A 20228-nucleotide genomic window follows, 5' to 3' on the forward strand; every position below is an offset into this window, starting at 1 on the left:
TACAAAAATAATCCTTTAAAAAGCAAACATATTATTGCATGTACAAAGCAAGTAGCAGTTCAATTAGTTTTCAACAATATGAAATGCTGTGGCCCAAATTCAAATCGGTGTTCTTGCGGCCACAACGCAGAAAACTAACAGTTACAGTTGAAAGATTTTCACATTCTGCATCCACAAACAGTACCTGAAATAGTTCATGTGCCATCTGAAAAAATGGCACAATGTTTGGAAATATTTTTTAAACCTGCAGGTTGGCTTTCTTTCTTGTACAAAGTATGAAGGACTTTAATTAGCCTTCAAGAAGATGAAGTGCCGTGACCCGGATTCGAACCGGGGTTGCTGCGGCCACAACGCAGAGTACTCACCACTATACGATCACGGCTGACAAGTGACTGAGGAACAGATGTCCTCGAGACCATAGTCGGACGTCATCCACACGAACAGAACTATCCTTCAAATCTTAAGCAATTTATTCTGCTGGGCCAAATTAATATGATAGTATTCACAGTGTTTAAACAAAAAAAGAACACAAATTATGTTGAAACCATGAGTAGTTTTTGGAACTTTGACTTCATTGTCTTGTGTCAAGCAACAGCATTGACTGCTAAGCACTATACAAACACGGCTGATAAATAACTGAGGAACATTTGTCCTTGAGACCAGAGTCTAACGTCATCCACACACCAATCAAAAGAAGTAGCCCTCAAATCCCGAGCAATGTATTGTGCTGGGCCAAATTGCTATGATAGTATTCAGCTTTTTAACAAAGTTGAGAAGACTCAGAAATTATGATGAGAAAACTGGTAGCTTAGTAATATTTTCTTGTCCAAAGTAACAGTATTAACACTTGTGAAAGAATGTTATTCATGCTTAAAACACATAACTGCTGTGATACTATATTAATTTGTTAGACTGTGTTAATCCATGTTCGTGTGCTCTATTTCTTTGAACATAATACAAAAGAGTTCCTGTTGACTGTCTTATCAGATTTTCACTCCCTTTTCGTGCCAGCTATGGCTAGTTTTCCAAGGTCGGAATTCACGATGGTTTTCTGTGGAAAACCACCAGTTGATACTTAAGTTTCACTTTCGTTTTCGTAGGTATCGTTTCATAGTAAGCATCCTTAGGTAACGCCCTTTCAACAGTATAAATGTCCAGCCTCTATTGTACTTCTTTGTACTCCTGCGTGTTCACAGCACCTGGCTGGAGCACACCGTTGTACCCAGGATATATATCTTGCTCATAAAGTCTTCGAAGCAGGCAATCCTTGGCTGTTTGATTAATTATTCTCATTTTGAGCTATCTGTTGATACTTGGAGCTCAAAATTGAATTTCCCTGACAACACTTCTTTGAACATTAGTGCCGTGACCCGGATTCGAGAAGAGCACTAACCACTATACGATCACAGCTGGTAAGCAGCTGATGAAAAAGTGTCCTAGAGACCAGATTCTGATGTCATCCACGTGCCAGTCAAAAGAATTTGGCCTCAAATCTCAGGCAATTAATTGTGCTCGGCCAAATTAGTATGATAGTACTCACAGTGTTTAAATAAAGAACATAAGAACATGCATAAATAATGATCCGATGACTACTAGCTTTTGTAAGTTTGGCTATATTGCCTTGTATAAATTTATAACATAGACAATAGAGTAGAATCTGCTTTCATCAACAGTGCCGTGAACCGGATTTGAAGCAGGGTTACTGCTGCTACAACGCAGAGTACTAACCACTATACAATCACAGCTGATAAGGAACTGAGGAATAGGTGTCCTGGACACCAGAGCCTGATGTCATCCACGTGTCCGTCAAAGCAATGTGCCCTCAAATCCCAAGCAATTCATGTGCTGGGCGAAATTACGATGATTGTATTCAGTTTTTTAACAGAAATTATGATGAAAGAACTGGTCGATTTCCGAAGCTCAGCAATGTTTTCTTGAAAGTAGCAGTATTGACGGTGTAGTCGAAGCTGCTTTCATCAATAATGCCGTGACCCGGATTTGAACCGGGGTTTCTGCGGCCACAACGCAGACTATACGATCACAGCTGACAACATATTTATGAACAGATGTCCTGAAGACCAAAGTCTCATCTCATTCACGCGCTGGTCAACAAAATTTGCCCTCAAATCTCATGTAATTCATTGTGTTAGGCCAGTGTTGTCAAACCGATTCCACAAAGGGCCGCAGTGGGTCCTGGTCTTTGTTTGTTCCAACAGATCTAGCATAAACAGTTCAACCAATGAGGTTTCTGCTAAAATAAGCAGCACCTGACAAGAATCAACTGATTACACTTGTAAGACACCAGATTGGTCAAAAGGTATTCCTCTCGTATGGTTGGAATGAAATCCAGTACCCACTGCGGCCCTTTGAGGACCGGTTTGACACCTGTGTGCTAGGCCAAATTACTATGCTAGTTTTGACATTATTTTAACAAAAAATATGACGGAGTTAGGCATGTGCCGGTTACCGGTTTCAAGGTTTACCATGGTATGAAAACGTCACGGTTTCAAAACCACTAAAATTTTCCGTCATACCGTAGTACGGTATTCGCTATTTTACAAGTCTCAAAAATGCAGCCAGATGTATCTTGGAGCGGCAGCGCTCACCCCTCCCTCTCCGGTCGTTGATGTGTGTGTGTCAGTGACGCTATTCTGCTAAACACCAAAAAAGAAACACTCCAAACAAAAGGCGTACTTTTCTTGAATTTATGGAGGTCTCAGATCATGGTAACTGAAATATACAGTTTTAAAACGTTGTACAATAGTATTTTACACGTGTGAGTAGCTTCATTAGCACAAACACAACAGAATGTGAGGAAGTCATCCATGAAAAAGTTCGCCAAAAACAAAACACACATATTCCTTTCAAATTCAAAATACAAATTAACTAAAAACGTAAAAAGACAAATGTTAGCCTAGTCTTAGGTGGGTGAGCAACTTCGTCGAGGTTATAAATCTCACGGCCACTGAGAAACAAGCTTGAATGAAGGGAAAGGGATAACATCAAAGATCGCTAATTGCGACAGATGATCTTGCCCTAAGCACAAATGTACGCTCGCTGGACAAAAAGCAGTCTCACTCCCAGTGTTTTTAGATGAAACCTTTACACAAAAACATTCACATTTTAACTAACTTATCCATTTTTAACTTATTAACTTATGAATTCTGCGTCTTTTTAACACAAGGGCATGACATGTAGACAAGAGTTGACTCAGTGGCTGAAAATGGCGAAACTTAACTTGAGCTTTTGCCCTCTCAAAAAAAAAAAAAGTACAGTCAATATTTTTCATTTTATTTAGAAGTGTTTTTACCTTTTTATAGCAATTAATTTAGTTCTTGCTCCAATCTTGAGCAACCTGAGCTGTGGCTGTGGGTAGTCTATAAGTTCTATTTATTTTTAATTTTATATAAAATATTTTTTTGTTTATTTATTTATTTTAACATAAATCCATGTTCCAATTTGCAAATATTTTCGAAAAAATTAAATAAAAATCCCGGGAAAAAATTTGTTTTTTTGTTTTTTTTAAACCCATACCTCTCAAAATAACACATTTTGGGGCTATAATTGCAATATTGTGATACCGTAAAACCGCGGTATTTTTGCTCACGGTTATCGTATCTCATAATCTCATAATCAAAATCTCATACCGGCACATGCCTAGACGGAATACATAAATTATGATGAAAACACCGGTAGCTTTCTGAACATCGGCTGTTTTTGATTGTACAAAGAAACGACACAGAAGTTGAATATTCGTGCTTATAATATTTAACTGATGCGTTATCGTACTAAAACGAAAAGTAGGCAACTTTTTCACATATGTATCTTTAGATGTGTCAATATTTGTTTTGTGAGAACGTGCTGTGTATGTCGTGCTTCCTTCAAAAGTATTTCATAATATGACATTATAAATCACTATGGGAACGTTGTCATTGAAATATTTTGTTATGTTTACTTTCAGATATGACATTTTCAAAATGCCGTGACCCGGATTCGAACCGGGGTTGCTGCGGCCACAACGCAGAGTACTAGCCACTATACGATCACGGCAAGCACAAGCAAAAGAGAAACAGATGTCCAAGTGACCAGAGCCTGACGTCATCCACACGTCAGTCCCCTAAAATCTCAAGCAGTCCATTGTGCTACGCCAAATTGCTCTGATAGTATTCACAGTGTTTGAAAAAAAAAAACATGCATAAATTATGAGTAGAGTAAGGTTAGCTTTCTGAATCTTGACTCTTTTTTTCTTGTAAAAAGCAACTGCACAGATACTGTAGTTGAATCGGCTTTCAAAACACAACTGTGCTTACTACAAAAATGCCGTGACCCGGATTCGAACCGGGGTTGCTGCGGCCACAACGCAGAGTACTAACCACTATACGATCACGGCTGACAAGCCACTGAGGAACAGTTGTCTTGAGACCATAGTCTGGTGTCATTCACACGCAAGCCAACAGTATTAGCCCTCAAACCCCAAGCAATCCATTGTGCTGGGCGAAATTACTATGAGTAGTACAGTGGTACCTCTACATACGAAGTTAATTCGTTCCAGTATCTTGTTTTTAAGTCGAAACGGTCGTATGTCGAGCAGGATTTTCCCATAGGAATACATCATAATTACATTAATTCGTTTTACAGCCCAAAAACCTACACTAAATCCTTAATAAACACTGCTGGTACTATTACAAAAGGCAATTACACATAGCAAAACAAATAAATTATAAATAAAAATCGGAATAATAATATAATAATAAAAATAAGAAGAATTCCTGTAATAATGTAACAAATCGGGTTCTAATGTGGCGGACGTTTTTTGCTGTACCTGAACGCACCGCTTAGCTGACGTTTCAGAGAGAGGAAGCGGTGGAGGTCGAGAGTTTCACTTTTCACTTTCACTTTCAATGTTTTCTTGAGAACACCATCAACTTTTGTGTTGGATAAGTTGTGAAATAAATGATAAAAACCTGACGAAGCTGGCGATTTCTTTGGCGATGTTACCACAAAAATAATTGTCACCTTAACTTATAAAGACTGGCAAACGGTGGTCGTCGGAGGACCATGGAGCTCTATTGTTGAGCCAGTTCACGGACGCGCACCCCACACTCATATTTCTCTATAACTTGCATCTTCATTTAGAAGGTATGCGTCACCTTTTTGCTTGTTTCACCTCCTGTACCAATCTTTTTGAAACCTGTGTTGATTTCTCACACAAGAAAATCCGCCGTGCGTTCGTCTGCGGTGCTGTCATGTCATATTTCGAGCATGTCGTCGGATGTAGAAACAAATGGCAAGTCAAATTTTACGTCGGATGTCAAAAAGATCGTGTGTCGAGGTACCAGTGTATTCTTTTTTTAGCAAAGATAAGAACACTCATGAATTACGATGAGACAATTGGTTGCTTTCCAATTTTTGGCTATATTTTATTGGACAAAGTCACAGGAAGAACTTGGCAACTGAATCTTCTGTCAACAATACTGCCGTGACCCGGATTCGAACCGGGGTTGATGCGGCCACAACGCAGAGTACTAACCACTATACGATCACAGCTGATGACAGAACGTGGAACATTATAAACTTTTAAATCCTTTTTACACAACTCAAGTATCTGTCTTTCTGAGTTATTTTCTGCCAATAGCTGTGTTTCCACTAGTCTTCCGCAAAATAAAAGCGGTATTTCATAAATGTCCACTAAGTGTATCCATTGAAGGCTGTTTTTCAACAACAACAAAAAACTTTGCTTTGCTTAGCCAAAACCACCTGCGGACAGATTCTGGCTGGAATATTCAGTCAAAAAGAATGCGGCGTCTACTTCTCCACTACACAAGACAGAAAAACGTGCGCGTTCACACACAGACGCACACGCGCAGCTGAGGTGCCAGTATGTACGAGCATGAGTTAAGCTACTATCGTAGCATATATCTTGTAAATTCATTTTATTCCTGACACTGCGTTTCGGGGTCATCAACATGTTTTGCCCCCCCCCCCCCCCCCACCGCAACTCCTCCTATGAGTATAAGCCAGCAGAAGAAGCTTTTTTAAATGTCTGATTTATAGGACTGCAGCTATCGAACATTTTAGTAGTCGATTAATCGATGGACAAGTTAGTTCGAATAATCAAGTAATCGGATAAGGAACATAAAAAATGAAATAACTGAACTGAGCCTCAAACGTTCAAATTTTTTTTTTTAAATGAGGATCTATAAACAACAAAAGAACAATTGGCTAACTTACATAGACAAAGTCCGCTAGCTTAAATGCTATAAAATGCTTAAGTTTTTTTTTTTACAATGCTCTTAACAAAAGGTTCAGACACATATTCCCACAAAAAAAAAAACGGCTAAATATACAGTGCCCTCCATAATTATTGGCACCCCTGAAAAAGATGTGTTTTTTAGCTTCTAATAATTCTTTTTTTTATTCAAATAATATCGGACCTTAATGGAAAAAAGCTCAATCTTGGTCTTACACAAAAATACACACGGTCCCAGGCTTCAACTGGGACCGTGTGCTTTGGTCAGATGAGACCAAGATTGAGCTTTTTGGCAACAAACACTCTAAGTGGGTCTGGCGTGCCACAAAAGATGCGCATGCTGAAAAGCACCTCATACCCACTGTGAAGTCAGGGGCTGGGTCAGTGATGCTGTGGGGCTGTTTCGCTTCCAAAGGCCCTGGGAACCTTGTTAGGGTGCAGGGCATCATGAATGCTTTGAAATACCAGTACATTTTAAATCAAAATCTGTTGCCCTCTGCCCGAAAGCTGAAGATGGGTCGTCACTGGGTCTTTCAGCAAGACAATGACCCTAAATATATGGCCAAATCTACACAGAAATGGTTCACCAGACACAAAATCAAGCTCCTCCCATGGCCATCTCAGTCCCCAGACCTTGTTTTGTTGGCAAAAGGGGGTTGTACAAAGTATTAACACCAGGGGTGCTAATAATTATGACACACATTATTAGATGTCAAATATTTTTTTCTTTATGTGGGATTTTTTCCCCACTGAATGAACGCACTTGTATTGAAGGTTGGATTTTTCTCTTTTTTTCCAGTAAGGTCCCATATTATTTGAATTTTTAAAAAAATTATTAGAAGCTAAAAAACACATCTTTTTCAGGGATGCCAATAATTATGGAGGGCACTGTACCTAAAAACTAAATTATAAATGCATTTTTAAAAAATTTGCTCAAACAAAAACTTAGCGTACGTTGGTCTTAACAGGGAGCAGCTGGATTCAGCCATGTGAAAAGAGGCAAACCAGAGGGCAGTGTATCCACCCTAATCGGTAAAACTAAATGCAAACACTTTCAAAATAAACCATTACAACGACACTTTAATTAAATGAATACTCGAAGCAATAAAATTTAATTTGAATATTTTTTTTCTAATCGAATACTCAAGTTAATCGATTAATTGTTGCAGCACTACTGATTTACAGTGCTGCGCCGTTTTCTCTTTCTCCCCAATTAGTGCCCGGCCCTCCGAGTTCAAATGGGTCGGACGTCAGTCCCCATCAATGGCGCTGAATGAGTTAAGTTTCTGAACAGGTTGATGTTAGGACAGAGACACAAACCTAAAATCCATTCTACTTGTGGACCCTGCGTTGGCATTTGTTAGCACGCTAATTACAGAATCACCTCTGTTCCAAGTGTGAACAATGTCATCGCCCTAATTTCCATGATCAATTTATATCTCTCAGCAGTCGCTATGTGTCTTAGCGTGACAAATAGCTTGTCACTCTGAAGGGCAAGACTGTAGCGTGTAAATGTGAGATGCCGCCGCCGCTACAACTCATTCCATCGCGCGATATCAGAAAAGAACGGATCAGATTAGCCGAGGATGACGTTTATGGATTTACCACCAATACCGCCACGTCTAATCGCAATTCGAGAGGCGTCGACAGCCTTGGTTAAATAGCTAAAATTTCCTCCTCTGCTTCTCAGATATTCTCAAAGCTGCTTGTATTGGGGCCACTCGTAATACAAATTCTCCAAAATACAGACGGATTTTGCCATTCTCAGGGGTTGAGGACGCAGGCCTGATGTGAATGGTGAAAATGTGCAAATAGTAGGCACTTTTTATCTGGGACAGATTAGAGTTTTAGGGGGAAAAAAACATCTCCCTTGAGTCAGGTGGCCTGAGGATAATGTTGAACCATAATTGGCTGATAAAAAGTCAAATATATATGCTGAAATTGTTGAAATACATCCAAGAAAGCTACTCTCTGCGTGCAATAACTTTCAGTACATTTGAGTTACGAGAGAATCACAGCAAATGGTCACTGCTAGCACTCCCAGTTAACATTTGAAGCCGCATTTATCTGGAGGCTTCATGTCTGCACTTGCAGCAGGATAACAGAATATTCAAAAGTTTGTGTTAACATGGATGGCGGCCATGTTGGACTGGCTTCCTCAAGCAGAAACCATCCGTTGAATCAGATGGGATACTCAGTTCAGACAAAGCTGTGGTTAGAAGTACAAATTCTTCGTCGTTGTAGCTTACTGGAGTGAATTTTTTTTTCCAAGTATTGTGAGCAGTTTGTTAATAACGGCGATATTTTTGTCAGTAGTGAGCAGTGTTGGGCGCGTTACTTTAAAAAAGTAATTAGTTACATTACTCACTACTCCTTCCAAAAAGTAACTGAGTTAGTAACTGAATTACTCTTTAGTAAAAGTAACTAGTTACAAGGGAAAGTAACTATTTCCGTTACTTTAAAAAGAACTTGTTGTATGTCAACGAATTTGAAATTTTCAGAGCAGTATTCGAGTCAGTGGAATAGAGAAGAACAGACAGGTAGTTAACTTGTTGGGTGCTTCAGCAGATTTGAATTGCTTACCACAGATGTCGACAAAAGCTTTGCCCCGGGAGATAAATTACACATTACATGCAGGTTCTTTCCTTTAATTTCGACAAACTTGAAATAGTGTCTATACCTCCACCTCTTAAAGGACAATTTTTCTTCTGAATGCTCTGCCATCCCGACCCTGTGCATCTGTTTTGCGTGTGTGTGTTTGCCGCACGCGCTGTTCCGGTTTGCTTGTGAAATCACCGGCTCTGATTGGCTTACCACGACACATGACTCTAACCCTCAGCCAATCACAATCACTTCCATAGCATCTCTCGAGGGGCTGCATTCAGGTAGGCTCCGTTCCCAACAATTCACGTCACCTTCAAAGCGTCTGCCGTCCTCAAGATGGAAGCAGAATTATTGCTGGCTGACAGTGGGAGATAGGAACGAGGCTAGCATCAGGTGTAGCAAACACAGAAACGTTACCAAACTTTGGAAAGCATTGTCTAATTGAATGAGCAGGGACAAACAGCTTGGAGTCAGAAGTACGTGCGCTATTCTCGAACCTGAACGCACCCCAAGTCTTGGATGACAAATCAACAGAGCAGAGAGTCGACTCGACACGGCTGGTAGTTTCTTCAATTGATTCAGAGTAAGTAACGCACCGCTTTTGACCGCCAGTAACGGTAATGGCATTGTAACGGCAAAAAGTAATTAGTTAGATTACCCCGTTACTGAAAAAATAACGCCGTTACGTAACGGCGTTATTTATAACGGCGTTGCTCCCAACACTGGTAGTGAGTAATCTAATTAATTAATTTTCCCATTTTTGCAACACCGTTACCGTTACTGAGGATGTGAAGGGGCGAGTTACTACAATTTGGTTGAATCACACGCAAGAGAGACACAGAGAGAGCAGAGCGGGAGTGGTAAAATTGAAAATTGTGTAATTATTGACATCAACAATGGCGACCTACTAGTTTATTTTTTGATTGAAAATTTTACAAATTTGATTAAAACGAAAACATTAAGAGGGGTTTTAATATAAAATTACTATAACTTGTACTAACATTTATCTTTTAAGAGCTACAAGTCTTTCTATCCATGGATCGCTTTAACAGAATGTTAATAATGTTAATGCCATCTTGTTGATTTATTGTAATAATAAACAAATACAGTACTTATTTACCGTATGTTGAATGTATATATCCTTCTTGTGTCTTATCTTTCCATTCCAACAATAATTTACAGAAAAATATGGCATATTTTATAGATGGTTTGAATTGCGATTAATTACGATTAAATAATTTTTCAGCTGTCATTAACCCGATTAAAAATTTTAATTGTTTGACAGCCCTAATACTTACATAGTCTGTTGCCAGCTTGAGCTTGAGAGTGAGGGCACAAAATAAATCTTTAGAAAATGGCAACGAAAGCCTGACATCGTTACTTGGTATATTACAATCATTGCGCACTCACCACTTGCAAAACAACAAATAGAATCATGATGTGAAACTGCATATATTTCCTGAAAGTGGAAACCGCAACCAGGGAACGCGACAATTTTGGCAGGTGAAAAAGTCATGGAAGTCAAACTGATTCGGCACCTCTATGACTTGAGGTACCATGCAGTTCACATTCGTAGTTTAATTTTCCCCTATGCATTTTTTTATACTCCAGATCACTCGGCATTGATTTGGTAGGGGCCAGCCCCGCTGTTGGCTGAGCGGAGACTTAAGGCGAAAGACGAGCTCAGTACTAACGTCCATATCCATGCAATCCGTGACGGGAGGACTACCAATGGGCACTGAATTGAAGCATGTTATTGTGACGTATGTTTGAAGGTCTAAGAAAAATGTTTGAATGGACAATCAGCTCATCACAGCTCATTCATGTCAAACGAGCCGGCCAGTTCCATATTTAAAATTACGGGTCGGCGGAGAGCCAGATGCACTTATCAAAAGAGCCAGATATGGCTCGCGAGACATAGGGGCCGTTTACATGGCGACTCTAAGACACCAAGACGCAAAGACTGTGTTGCGGAATGGCCTCGCCTTCATATGCTGTCGGTGAAAACGGAAGGCGAAGACACAAACCATTTAATCCGTGCTCCAAAGTGGAAGGATTCGATTGCAGGGTCTTGAGGGGGCTTGCTCCGCATCCATATCAATGGAAAGCTCCCGCGCCGATAACGTCAGCACTCGCACACGTCACATTGGGCATGTGCAGCGGTGCTACTAAACATTAAAAACAGCAAATATGGTGGAAGGTCGGCTTTAATTTACTGTTTTCATAATATTTTTAATTTAAATATATTGAATGTTTACATTTTTGTGCCTTTTGGAGAAAAACAAAAATGCCATTGCTTGGAGTGGGCGGGTATGTTGTCTTCTGGGCTGAGGAGGTTGTTGGGGTCAAAGTGCATAATTGGTTGTCGACTTGTAAATCTGCACTGCCCCCTAGGACTTGGCTTGAATACTACATTGTTTTCACGCAGAATTGCGATGCTTTTTCGAATGGAGAAGGAACCATATAAATGAAAATTTGAAATTTTTCGTATTCTTGGAGAGTCACCATGTAAACGACCCCATAGGTTGCCGACCTCTGTCCTAAACTTTTATTGAATGACATATCCATAAGCCTTGTGTGTGTGTGTGTGTGTATTTTTAAACAAAACAACTACAGCAAAGATAGGGGAAGGAAGAGATTCAAAGCCTCACCTGCATTTTAGAGGCGTGCAAAATTTCCGATTCTTAGATTATTCATGATTCCGCCGTGGAAGATTTGAGAACGATTAACAAACATCCAAATTCCGATTACTGAATTATACCATGTAAAGCGGAAATAAAACACAGCGTGGTCTTCGGGACGCAATGAGGAATGGACCGAGAGTAAATATCATGTTAAACTAATGCCGCTAGATAAAAAAAAAAAAAAAAAATTATACCTACAAACAGTAGGTATAACACCTACAAACTATGGTAGATATCACATATATCTAGAACTAGATGTAAAATGACAGATGACGGCCGTGTTAGAACATGTACCAAGAACTAGATGCGAAATCACAGACTTTCCCTAATTACTTTTTATCTAAAATACCCCCTAAATCGGCAAAATCTTGACTTGAATCTATCTTTAAATGATGAAACAGTTTTAAAACTTTCACATGTCCAAAGTTGACAGAGGAGAATTATGGAATAACGGGAGCAATTTTAAACAACTTTAACGGTTGATTCACAACATTAAATTAATTGAATGAATGTAGTTTAAAGCTGCTGACACAGAATGGGGACTTGAGTATTTTATTTACTGTTTTTAACTGTTAACTTGATACTAAAATAGTAATGTGGTTTAGCCTGAGAGGATTTTTGAACAATTTTGGAACTAATCTACAGAACTAATGCACAAAACATTATAATCGAATCAGAGCCTCTGAATCCTAATCGTTTTCGAATCGTTAGGTGCCCAAAGATTCCCACCTCTACTGCATATTGAAAAATATATCTATAAATATTAGGGGTGTGACGGTACATACAAATCACGGTTCAGTATGTACCTCGGTACGGGGGTCACGGTTTGGTGAGGGTTCAGCACAACAGGAAAAACAACATAAAAAATGTAAAAAATGTGACCTATTTCTTTTGGGGGGAGGGGGGGGGGGAGTGAAAAAGACAGTTCAATTCATTCATTCATTCATCCATTCATTTTCCGGGCCGTTTATCCTTACGAGGGTCACGGGGGTGCTGGACCCAACCCCAGCCAACTATGGGCAGTAGGCGAGGTACACCCTGAATCGGTTGCCAGCAAATCACAGGGCACAAGGAGACGAACAAACAGTTCAGTTCCATTGAATCAGTTAATTTAATCATATTTGATGTGAAAGACGTTATAGAATGGATCATGTCATAACATGTAGAACATGAAAAGTAACGTCAGTTACTTTACCAGGTAACTAATTTCTCTTACATTGAGGTAACTGAGTTACTAATGCAATTACTTTTTGGGAGAAGTAATTTGTAAGTGTAACTAATTACTTTTTTGAAGTAGTGGTTGACATCTTATTTACATGATAGAGATTTCTTTGTGTCTATCGGAAACCATCAGTCAGAACGAACCAAATTCACGTGTGGAGTCCCTCAAGGGTCAATTCTTGGACCACTCTTATTTAACATCTATATGCTTCCCCTAGCTCAGATTATGGGACAGTATGACATCTCCTATCACACCTATGCAGATGACACACGACTTTACATTTCTGTGTCCCCACATGATTTTAGTCCCTTAGTCTCCCTGAGTAAATGCATTAATCAAATCAATGAACAGAAGTGCCAGAATTTTCTCCAGTTAAATGTGGAGAAAACAGAAGTGATCATTTTTGGGCCAAAAAAGGAAAGGTCAAAGATAAGCAGGCACCTTAGCACAATGTCACTTACAGCTACAAATCAAGTCAGAAACCTTGGCGTAATTATTGACTCAGACCTAAAATTTGATAACCATCTAAAGTCCGTCACTAAATCTGCTTATTACCACCTAAAAAATATAGCCAGAATCAAGGGGCTTCTGACTCAAAAAGACATGGACAAACTCATGCATGCATTCATTTTCAGCAGATTGGACTACTGCAACGGTATATTTACAGGTCTTAATAAAAAAAAAAATCAGTCAGGAAGCTGCAGCTAGTACAGAATGCTGCAGCCAGAGTCCTCACAAATACAAGGAAACTGGACCACATTACACCGGTTTTGAAATCGTTACACTGGCTTCTGGTGAGTCAAAGGACGAACCACTTAATGGCCTTGGACCAAAATACATGCTTGATTTGTTAGATTCCTATGAAACATCTAGACCCCTAAGGCTGTGAGCCAAGCAGGGTGAGGCAGCATTTAGTTATTATGCTCCTCACCTCTGGAACAAGTTACCTGAAGGTCTGAAGTATGCTCAAACTGTTAGCTCCTTTAAATCAGGGTTAAAAACGCTTTTGTTTAACACTGCATATCCATAACTTCTACATATGTCAGTCTATTTGCTTTCTATTCCTCTTGTGCTAATCTCCATTGCTGATTTCAGTTATTAGCAGTAGTAGTAGTATTTGTTTTATTTTATTCTATTTTTCTATTCTATTCGTGATTAAATGCGATTTTTATGTATAATTTCATTTCCTATTTCGACTGTCTTTGTTTTTACGTTCTATTGATTTTAATGTGATTTTTATGATCTTCATGTTATGTAAAGCACTTTGAATTGCCTTGTGTTGAATTGTGCTATATAAATTTGCCTTGCCTTGCCTTGCCTAAGATTAACAACACCGATTGTGAGTGAGTGTTTTAAATTTTTTCACTTCTATTCATGTACAGGAGTTGAATCAGCATTTAGTGCTTCTGGCACCTTCTGGTGTTAACCCCCGATGCCTTCGCACCGGGCAAATACATGCCGAGCTCGACAAAAAGTGTTTGCGACTTCTTCCTGAATTCATGATTTACTCACGCTGCTCTGGCGACTTGCGGCAATTTCAAGTTCCTTGGCAGCTCGAGGTGTCGTGTTTTAACTGTCAGCTACACCCTATAAAAAATATATAAATAAATAAAGAGCAAAATTGATGAGCTGGCTCGCTGAAAGAGATGAACAGAGGGCACTCTTGAAATGTTGTTGATGTATGGCCATCTTTGCTGTCCTGAACTTAGAAGGAAGCTCTTCAGATTTATTATGCATCTGACTAAGCTTAAAGACAAAATCAGCAAAGTAGCAACAAGGACAAGCAAAAGATTGGGAGAAATCAGATATTAAAACAACAATGGAAAACTACAACAACAACAAAGAACAGTTAGCAAGCTTTACCATTAAATCATCTATCAGGTGGTAGTCAACACTTATTTATCCTGGCCTGGATGAGTCAGTGAATGCCTATGCTGTTTTTTGAGCATCTTACTCAGCATGCAACACGCCCTCCGAGCGCAGACCGCAACGTTTCTGATCTCGCGCCACGCATTCACTGTCGGGAGGACGTGCAAACCGCCAGGGTTTTTTGGACGTGGTACACACCGGCGGGCCGCCCCCGGAGAGCGCCTCTCCTTAGGGATTTGTGGCGCCACAACAGCATTACGGCGTGTCCGCTCTCCGCTCGTGACGGGGGACTCTTGTTATTGGCTCCACCGCGAGGGAGCCCGCCAGGCCGGGAAAATGTGCAGAAAACATGGCGCTCTTCATCATGAATTATGTTGATGGTTCTCAGCGCAGGAGGGACTCCCTTTGGTGTCTTTCATCTGATTTTTCAGCACCAATATATAGATGTCACAACATAAGGTGGAGCTGCATAATGAAATGAAATACAATACTCGGATGTTACAAGGAAAATGATGCTCGGTTCTGCCTGGGTTTATTGAGGATTTTGTAATATTTGTGGGGAAATACTGTAAGGTTAGGTTAGAGTTCGAGCCCCTGTAATGTTGATTTCCTTTAACCTCTCTTTGGCATTTTGCAATATATTAGTCGCAAGCATGCAGACTTTCCTTAGATGAAAATGTTTGCTTTGGGTAAACATTTTGAGGTTTTGGCTCAAGCCCCTTTCAGACCTACGCTTAACTTGGTCAAATCCCGGGATTTAAACGGGTAGTAGCCCTTATGTCTGAAAGCAATTTCCCGGGTCGACAGACACGGAGATGACACAGACGTTAACCGGTCGCGTTCTAGTATAATGTCCAATACCTAGGACGCGGCATGTGTTAGAGTAGCCGTTTAACTCCCGGGTCACAGAGCAAAGGCAGATGACGTAAACATCATGGCGGGCCGATCGTTAAGACGAAAAGCGGTAACCAAACATCGCAATTATCAACATGGCAAACTGAAAAGATAGCCAAATTAAACTGAAAACATAACGAAATGAAATTGCTACTGGATCTTAGGAAGAGACAGTCCATTGTCTATCTTTGGAAATGTGTGGTTTATTTTGTTGCCGATGCCGACCAAAAATGAATAATAATAATAATAACAAGAATAATGTCCGGGTTATAAAATCCCGACCTTCCCGCACAGAACATGTTGAGTCGCCAACACAGGACAAGACTGAAAATGTCCAACACCTGTAATTTCTCGTACATCTCCCCATGTCTGAAAGCCATGACACAGGTAAATCCCGCGTCACCTTACACAGGAAATTAGCGGGATATAAGTCTGAAAGTGGCTATAGAGTAGACATGTGCCGATTACTGGTTTCAAGGTATACCGTGGTATGAAAACATCAAGGTTTCAAAACCGCAAATATTTTCCGTCATACAGTCCCTAAGGTATTAGCTATTTTTTATGTCCGAAAAAATGCAGGGAAAAATCCCTAGCTTGCTGCTGCCAGGCTAAACCCTCCCCCACCGGTTGTTGCTCAGTGTCAGTGAGTCAGTTGTGCTACACGATTGCTGGAGGAGGTGAAACTCCTGAACTTTTTCCCCCGATCGAAAAAAACAAAATCGCTTGTATGGGAATCCTTCGGCTACAGAAAAGTTACAGCTGGCCGCTGAGTAGGGCCAACCGACATGTGCTGAGGAAAATACTGTTAAAAAGACACAGTCAAAGAAGCGAAACTTTGTATTTTGAAAGTTGAAACGTAGTATAATATTTAAGCAATACTTAAGAGTAGGCCTCCTTGGGTATTTTATGGACAAACAATGTCTTACAATGACACATACTAACAATTCAATAATTGTAACCCTGAAAATTACAACTGTTAGGCAGATAAGCTAACCACTTGGTCGCCACGCATCCTCATTTTCATTCATAAATTCATTCACTTTAATTGACGGTGATGGGTGATCATTCGCTGCTAGTTTCTCCCGGTCAAAAATTGATTGGACATCCATCGCTGTCCATGGCAGCCACTGATTAAATAGTCATTTTTCATGTGATGGCGACCCTATCATACAAAAAGTATCACAATCTTCTCTCATCGAGTACACTTCAGCCAAGCATATGCCTACAAAAGAAATGGACCAACTCATGAGTGGATGTTATATGACATTATACTATAAATGGAATTCACTGCATCACGCCCACCATGCGTCACATTGACTTGACTGTATAGATTGTACACGTCAAGGTGCGTCTGTTCTTCTAATAGCATCGCATTGTATCGTGAGGGATCAGCGTGGAGGCAGAAGAAAGAGTGGGAAAATGCTCCTTTTTCTTGAGCGGTGTGCGTATGTCAACAGTGCCATCCGGTGGATGTCGGCGCATCGGAAGAGAGCACATGTGATCCTCATCATTCAACAGCTGCTTACTAGTATGTGTGAACATTGTGCTGAGGATGACCATCAGCGTACAGGTGCAGGAACCCGAGACTCCATCTGTCAACGCTGTTACACTACACGACTGTGACAGGACTCCATTCATCAGCTCAGCTCATACGTTGCGTTCAGGGACGTGTGGATGCACACTTCCAAACAGGCCAGAATCATTTTTTGGGAGATTTGTGCTGACATGTGCTGTTTTTCCCTGTTACTGTGTGCTGGGAATAGACATTTCCAAAAAAATAACATTAATTTTGAGAGTTTTTTTTAAAGGGAACCTCGGACTTGTAGGCTCTAATAAGCCACAATTGTTCTCTTTTATTTAAAATTATTATAAATTTAAAAAACTATAATATTTAGTACATGTTTTGACCTACGGAGGGCGCCATGTTTTAAGTGCGCAATGGACGCTCGGGGTGATGACGTAGATTGTCACTATCACTCGACGAATACTACCGGGGTACTCCAATTCCTGCTACGTGGCTAGACATCCAACACATGCGCTCATCGGTTAAAATCGGCGAGTACTTACTATTTGTGTATTTATTGAGTCTTTTATTACCTTTTCATTGCCTCAAAATAGTTCTTGCAGGTGTCTCCCTCTCATACTTATAGGCATTGTGTTTTATTGTGGTAGCTTCAAAGCAGATTGTTGATCTGTTGACCACATTAGTCAAGTAGCATATTTAAACCACCCTTATTTGATATGACTACATTTAAGTATTTTCTTTAGACATGTTTAGTATGTTCTGTCTACATGCATCAAAACAAAAGAAGCTGAAAGCACAAGTTAGTACTTTGGGTGTCAAATTCACCTCTTTTGGGACATTTCACCTTATGGCAGAACACCGGTTTTGTCTACTGTTGTCTCATCCCATCTTTCCTGTTCAATTTGCTTTTGCTGCCCATCAATAGTGCTGTCATACTCATTAATGTTCCTTTTTGGGTTCAAATTGAAAGAGTGTAACAGATGACATGTTTATGTCGCTAGAGTAATACTCTGTAACCCCGGCAGTGTAATCATGTGACGTCACCATAGGTGTGTAGCGTAGCCAAAAATTTTAAAGTAAGAGTCGTGTAACTTCAAAATAATATTACTCATGTAAAAGTAGTCATCCAAACAATTTACTCAAGTACAAGTAAAAAAGTATCTTGTCAGTAGAATACTCAAATAATGAGTAACATTGTGACTAACTGCTTTCATTGTTTGTTTGTTTTTTAAACAATGGTATTTTTTTTCTCAGCACAAAGTTATCTATATGAACTGTTATTATTATGCTGTACTTTAACCTATTACATAATAACTTTAAGCCAAATAAATACCCAAAAAAATCATTAAATTTGGCAAGAGAAAAAAAACAATCTACAGAAATGAAGCATTATTCGTCCAAAGAGCATGAGTGCCTTCTGGTGGAGAAAAACATATTTCCAATCATAAAACTAAAAGGATATTTTCCGTGGTCAATCGGTGCCAAATAAAAACGAGGCGTGGAGATTAATATCGCGCGTTCGAGTCACGTTGACGGCGGCGGTTTGTGTCAAATACTTAATTTTTTACGGTGTTTTAAAGACACTATGTGATTGAACAGGCTGGCATGATTATAGAACAGCTAGCTTGAGTCTGATTGGTATCATGGAGTCATGTGATTATTGTTGCGACGTCTCATTGGTGAAACTGGTAGAGCCACTGTTGTCATCTCTGGCAAAATCAAAAGTAAAAATCTAATATGTAGATTAAAGAGGAAAAATGTAACAACTAGTGCAGCCCACAAGTAGTGGAGCAAGAGTAGCGTTTCTTCTTCACAAATCTACTCAAGTCAAAGTAAAAAAGTATGGCTTTGTAAACCTACTCATTTTTCTCAAAAACTTACTCAAGTAAATGTAACGGAGTACATGTAACGCGTTACTACTCACCTCTGGACGTCACCGCCCTGTGACGTCAACAACAATGGCGACCTACTAGTTCAACTAATATTACAAATTGTATATAAACAAAAGCATCAAGAGGGGTTTCAATATCAAATTATTTGAAGTCATTATAACGTTTATCTTTTAAGAACTACAAGTCTTTCTATCTGTGGATCCCTTTAATTCTACTTGAATTGTCATGGAAACAAGACGTGCTTACATTATGGACAAAATGCAGTTGTTAGGCTACACCAAAATTATATATTGTGGTGTTTTTTATTACAATGTAGGTGTGAAGAAAGACATGTGCGTTGTCTATTAAACACACAGAGACACTCTTTTGCCTTTTCTTTACCAGCACCAGCTTGCCCTGAGCTGATAAACTTTATCAAGCGGCACACACCTGCAATGGTAGGCAATGGAGCTTGCTACCACCTCTCTGTATAAGTGTGTGTGTGTATATGGTAGGGGGCGCATAAATGCTGTTGGAGGGCCCGGGGTGGCAATAATACACTTCTGGCTTGAGAGCACGACACACATCACTGCACCCTCACAAACTGTGTGCGTATTGGTGTGTGAGTCTTCAGGGCAAGCTCAAATTTATCGCATGTCGGCATCTAAATCCAGTAATAAATGTATTCTATATTGAGCGCTTTAAGATGTTCAGAGTCGCTAATCTGCAGCATATCACTTTTTTGGCATGCTGGTTTTAACCGGTGCCCTACCACTGACGGCGATAGACGACCAATCCATTTAGGCTTAATGGATTGGACGTCAATCAGCGTCTAGCTATGAATGAGTTAAATGACTTCTTACCGCTATAAATGTTTACAAGCAGAGATTTTTTTAAATGTTCGATTTACAGTGCAGTGCCATTTTGCCCCTTTTCCACGATAACTACCAGCTTCTCCAAGTTCAAATGTTTCGGACATTTATCGCTGTTGATAGCTATAAATGAGTTAAATGATCTCTTGCAACCACAAACATTTTGATGTCTACGGGCATGAATTGGTGCCTTTGAATGAGTTAAATCATCTTTGTGATGGCCCTTATTGTAGGTTTCCTTCTCGGTGCCATTTTGTCTGCTAACATTGACTAATCAACAATATGTGAATTAACGAATGAATCGACAACAATTTTGATTGCGCATAAATCTTTTACAGACTTTGTTGCCCTAAAAATGGTCAAAATCTTCTTGTTTGAGTTTCTTATTGTCATATATTCTTTTATAGTTTTCTTTTTTAAAAAAGAAAAATGTAAAA

At 39.7% G+C, this 20228-nt stretch overlaps 3 non-coding genes across 3 annotated transcripts; all 3 read right to left on the reverse strand.

Annotated features, from left to right (window-relative positions):
* Window positions 1-310: 310 nt before the first annotated feature.
* trnah-gug (transfer RNA histidin (anticodon GUG)) lies at window positions 311-382 on the reverse strand. Its single transcript has one exon. It is a non-coding gene; the product is annotated as a tRNA-His (tRNA).
* A 3596-nt stretch (window positions 383-3978) lies between these two features.
* On the reverse strand, window positions 3979-4050 carry trnah-gug (transfer RNA histidin (anticodon GUG)). Its single transcript has one exon. It is a non-coding gene; the product is annotated as a tRNA-His (tRNA).
* A 268-nt stretch (window positions 4051-4318) lies between these two features.
* trnah-gug (transfer RNA histidin (anticodon GUG)) lies at window positions 4319-4390 on the reverse strand. The gene has a single exon. It is a non-coding gene; the product is annotated as a tRNA-His (tRNA).
* Window positions 4391-20228: the final 15838 nt, after the last annotated feature.

This window comes from Corythoichthys intestinalis, chromosome 22, assembly GCF_030265065.1.
Source record: "Corythoichthys intestinalis isolate RoL2023-P3 chromosome 22, ASM3026506v1, whole genome shotgun sequence".
Lineage (NCBI taxonomy): Eukaryota > Metazoa > Chordata > Actinopteri > Syngnathiformes > Syngnathidae > Corythoichthys > Corythoichthys intestinalis.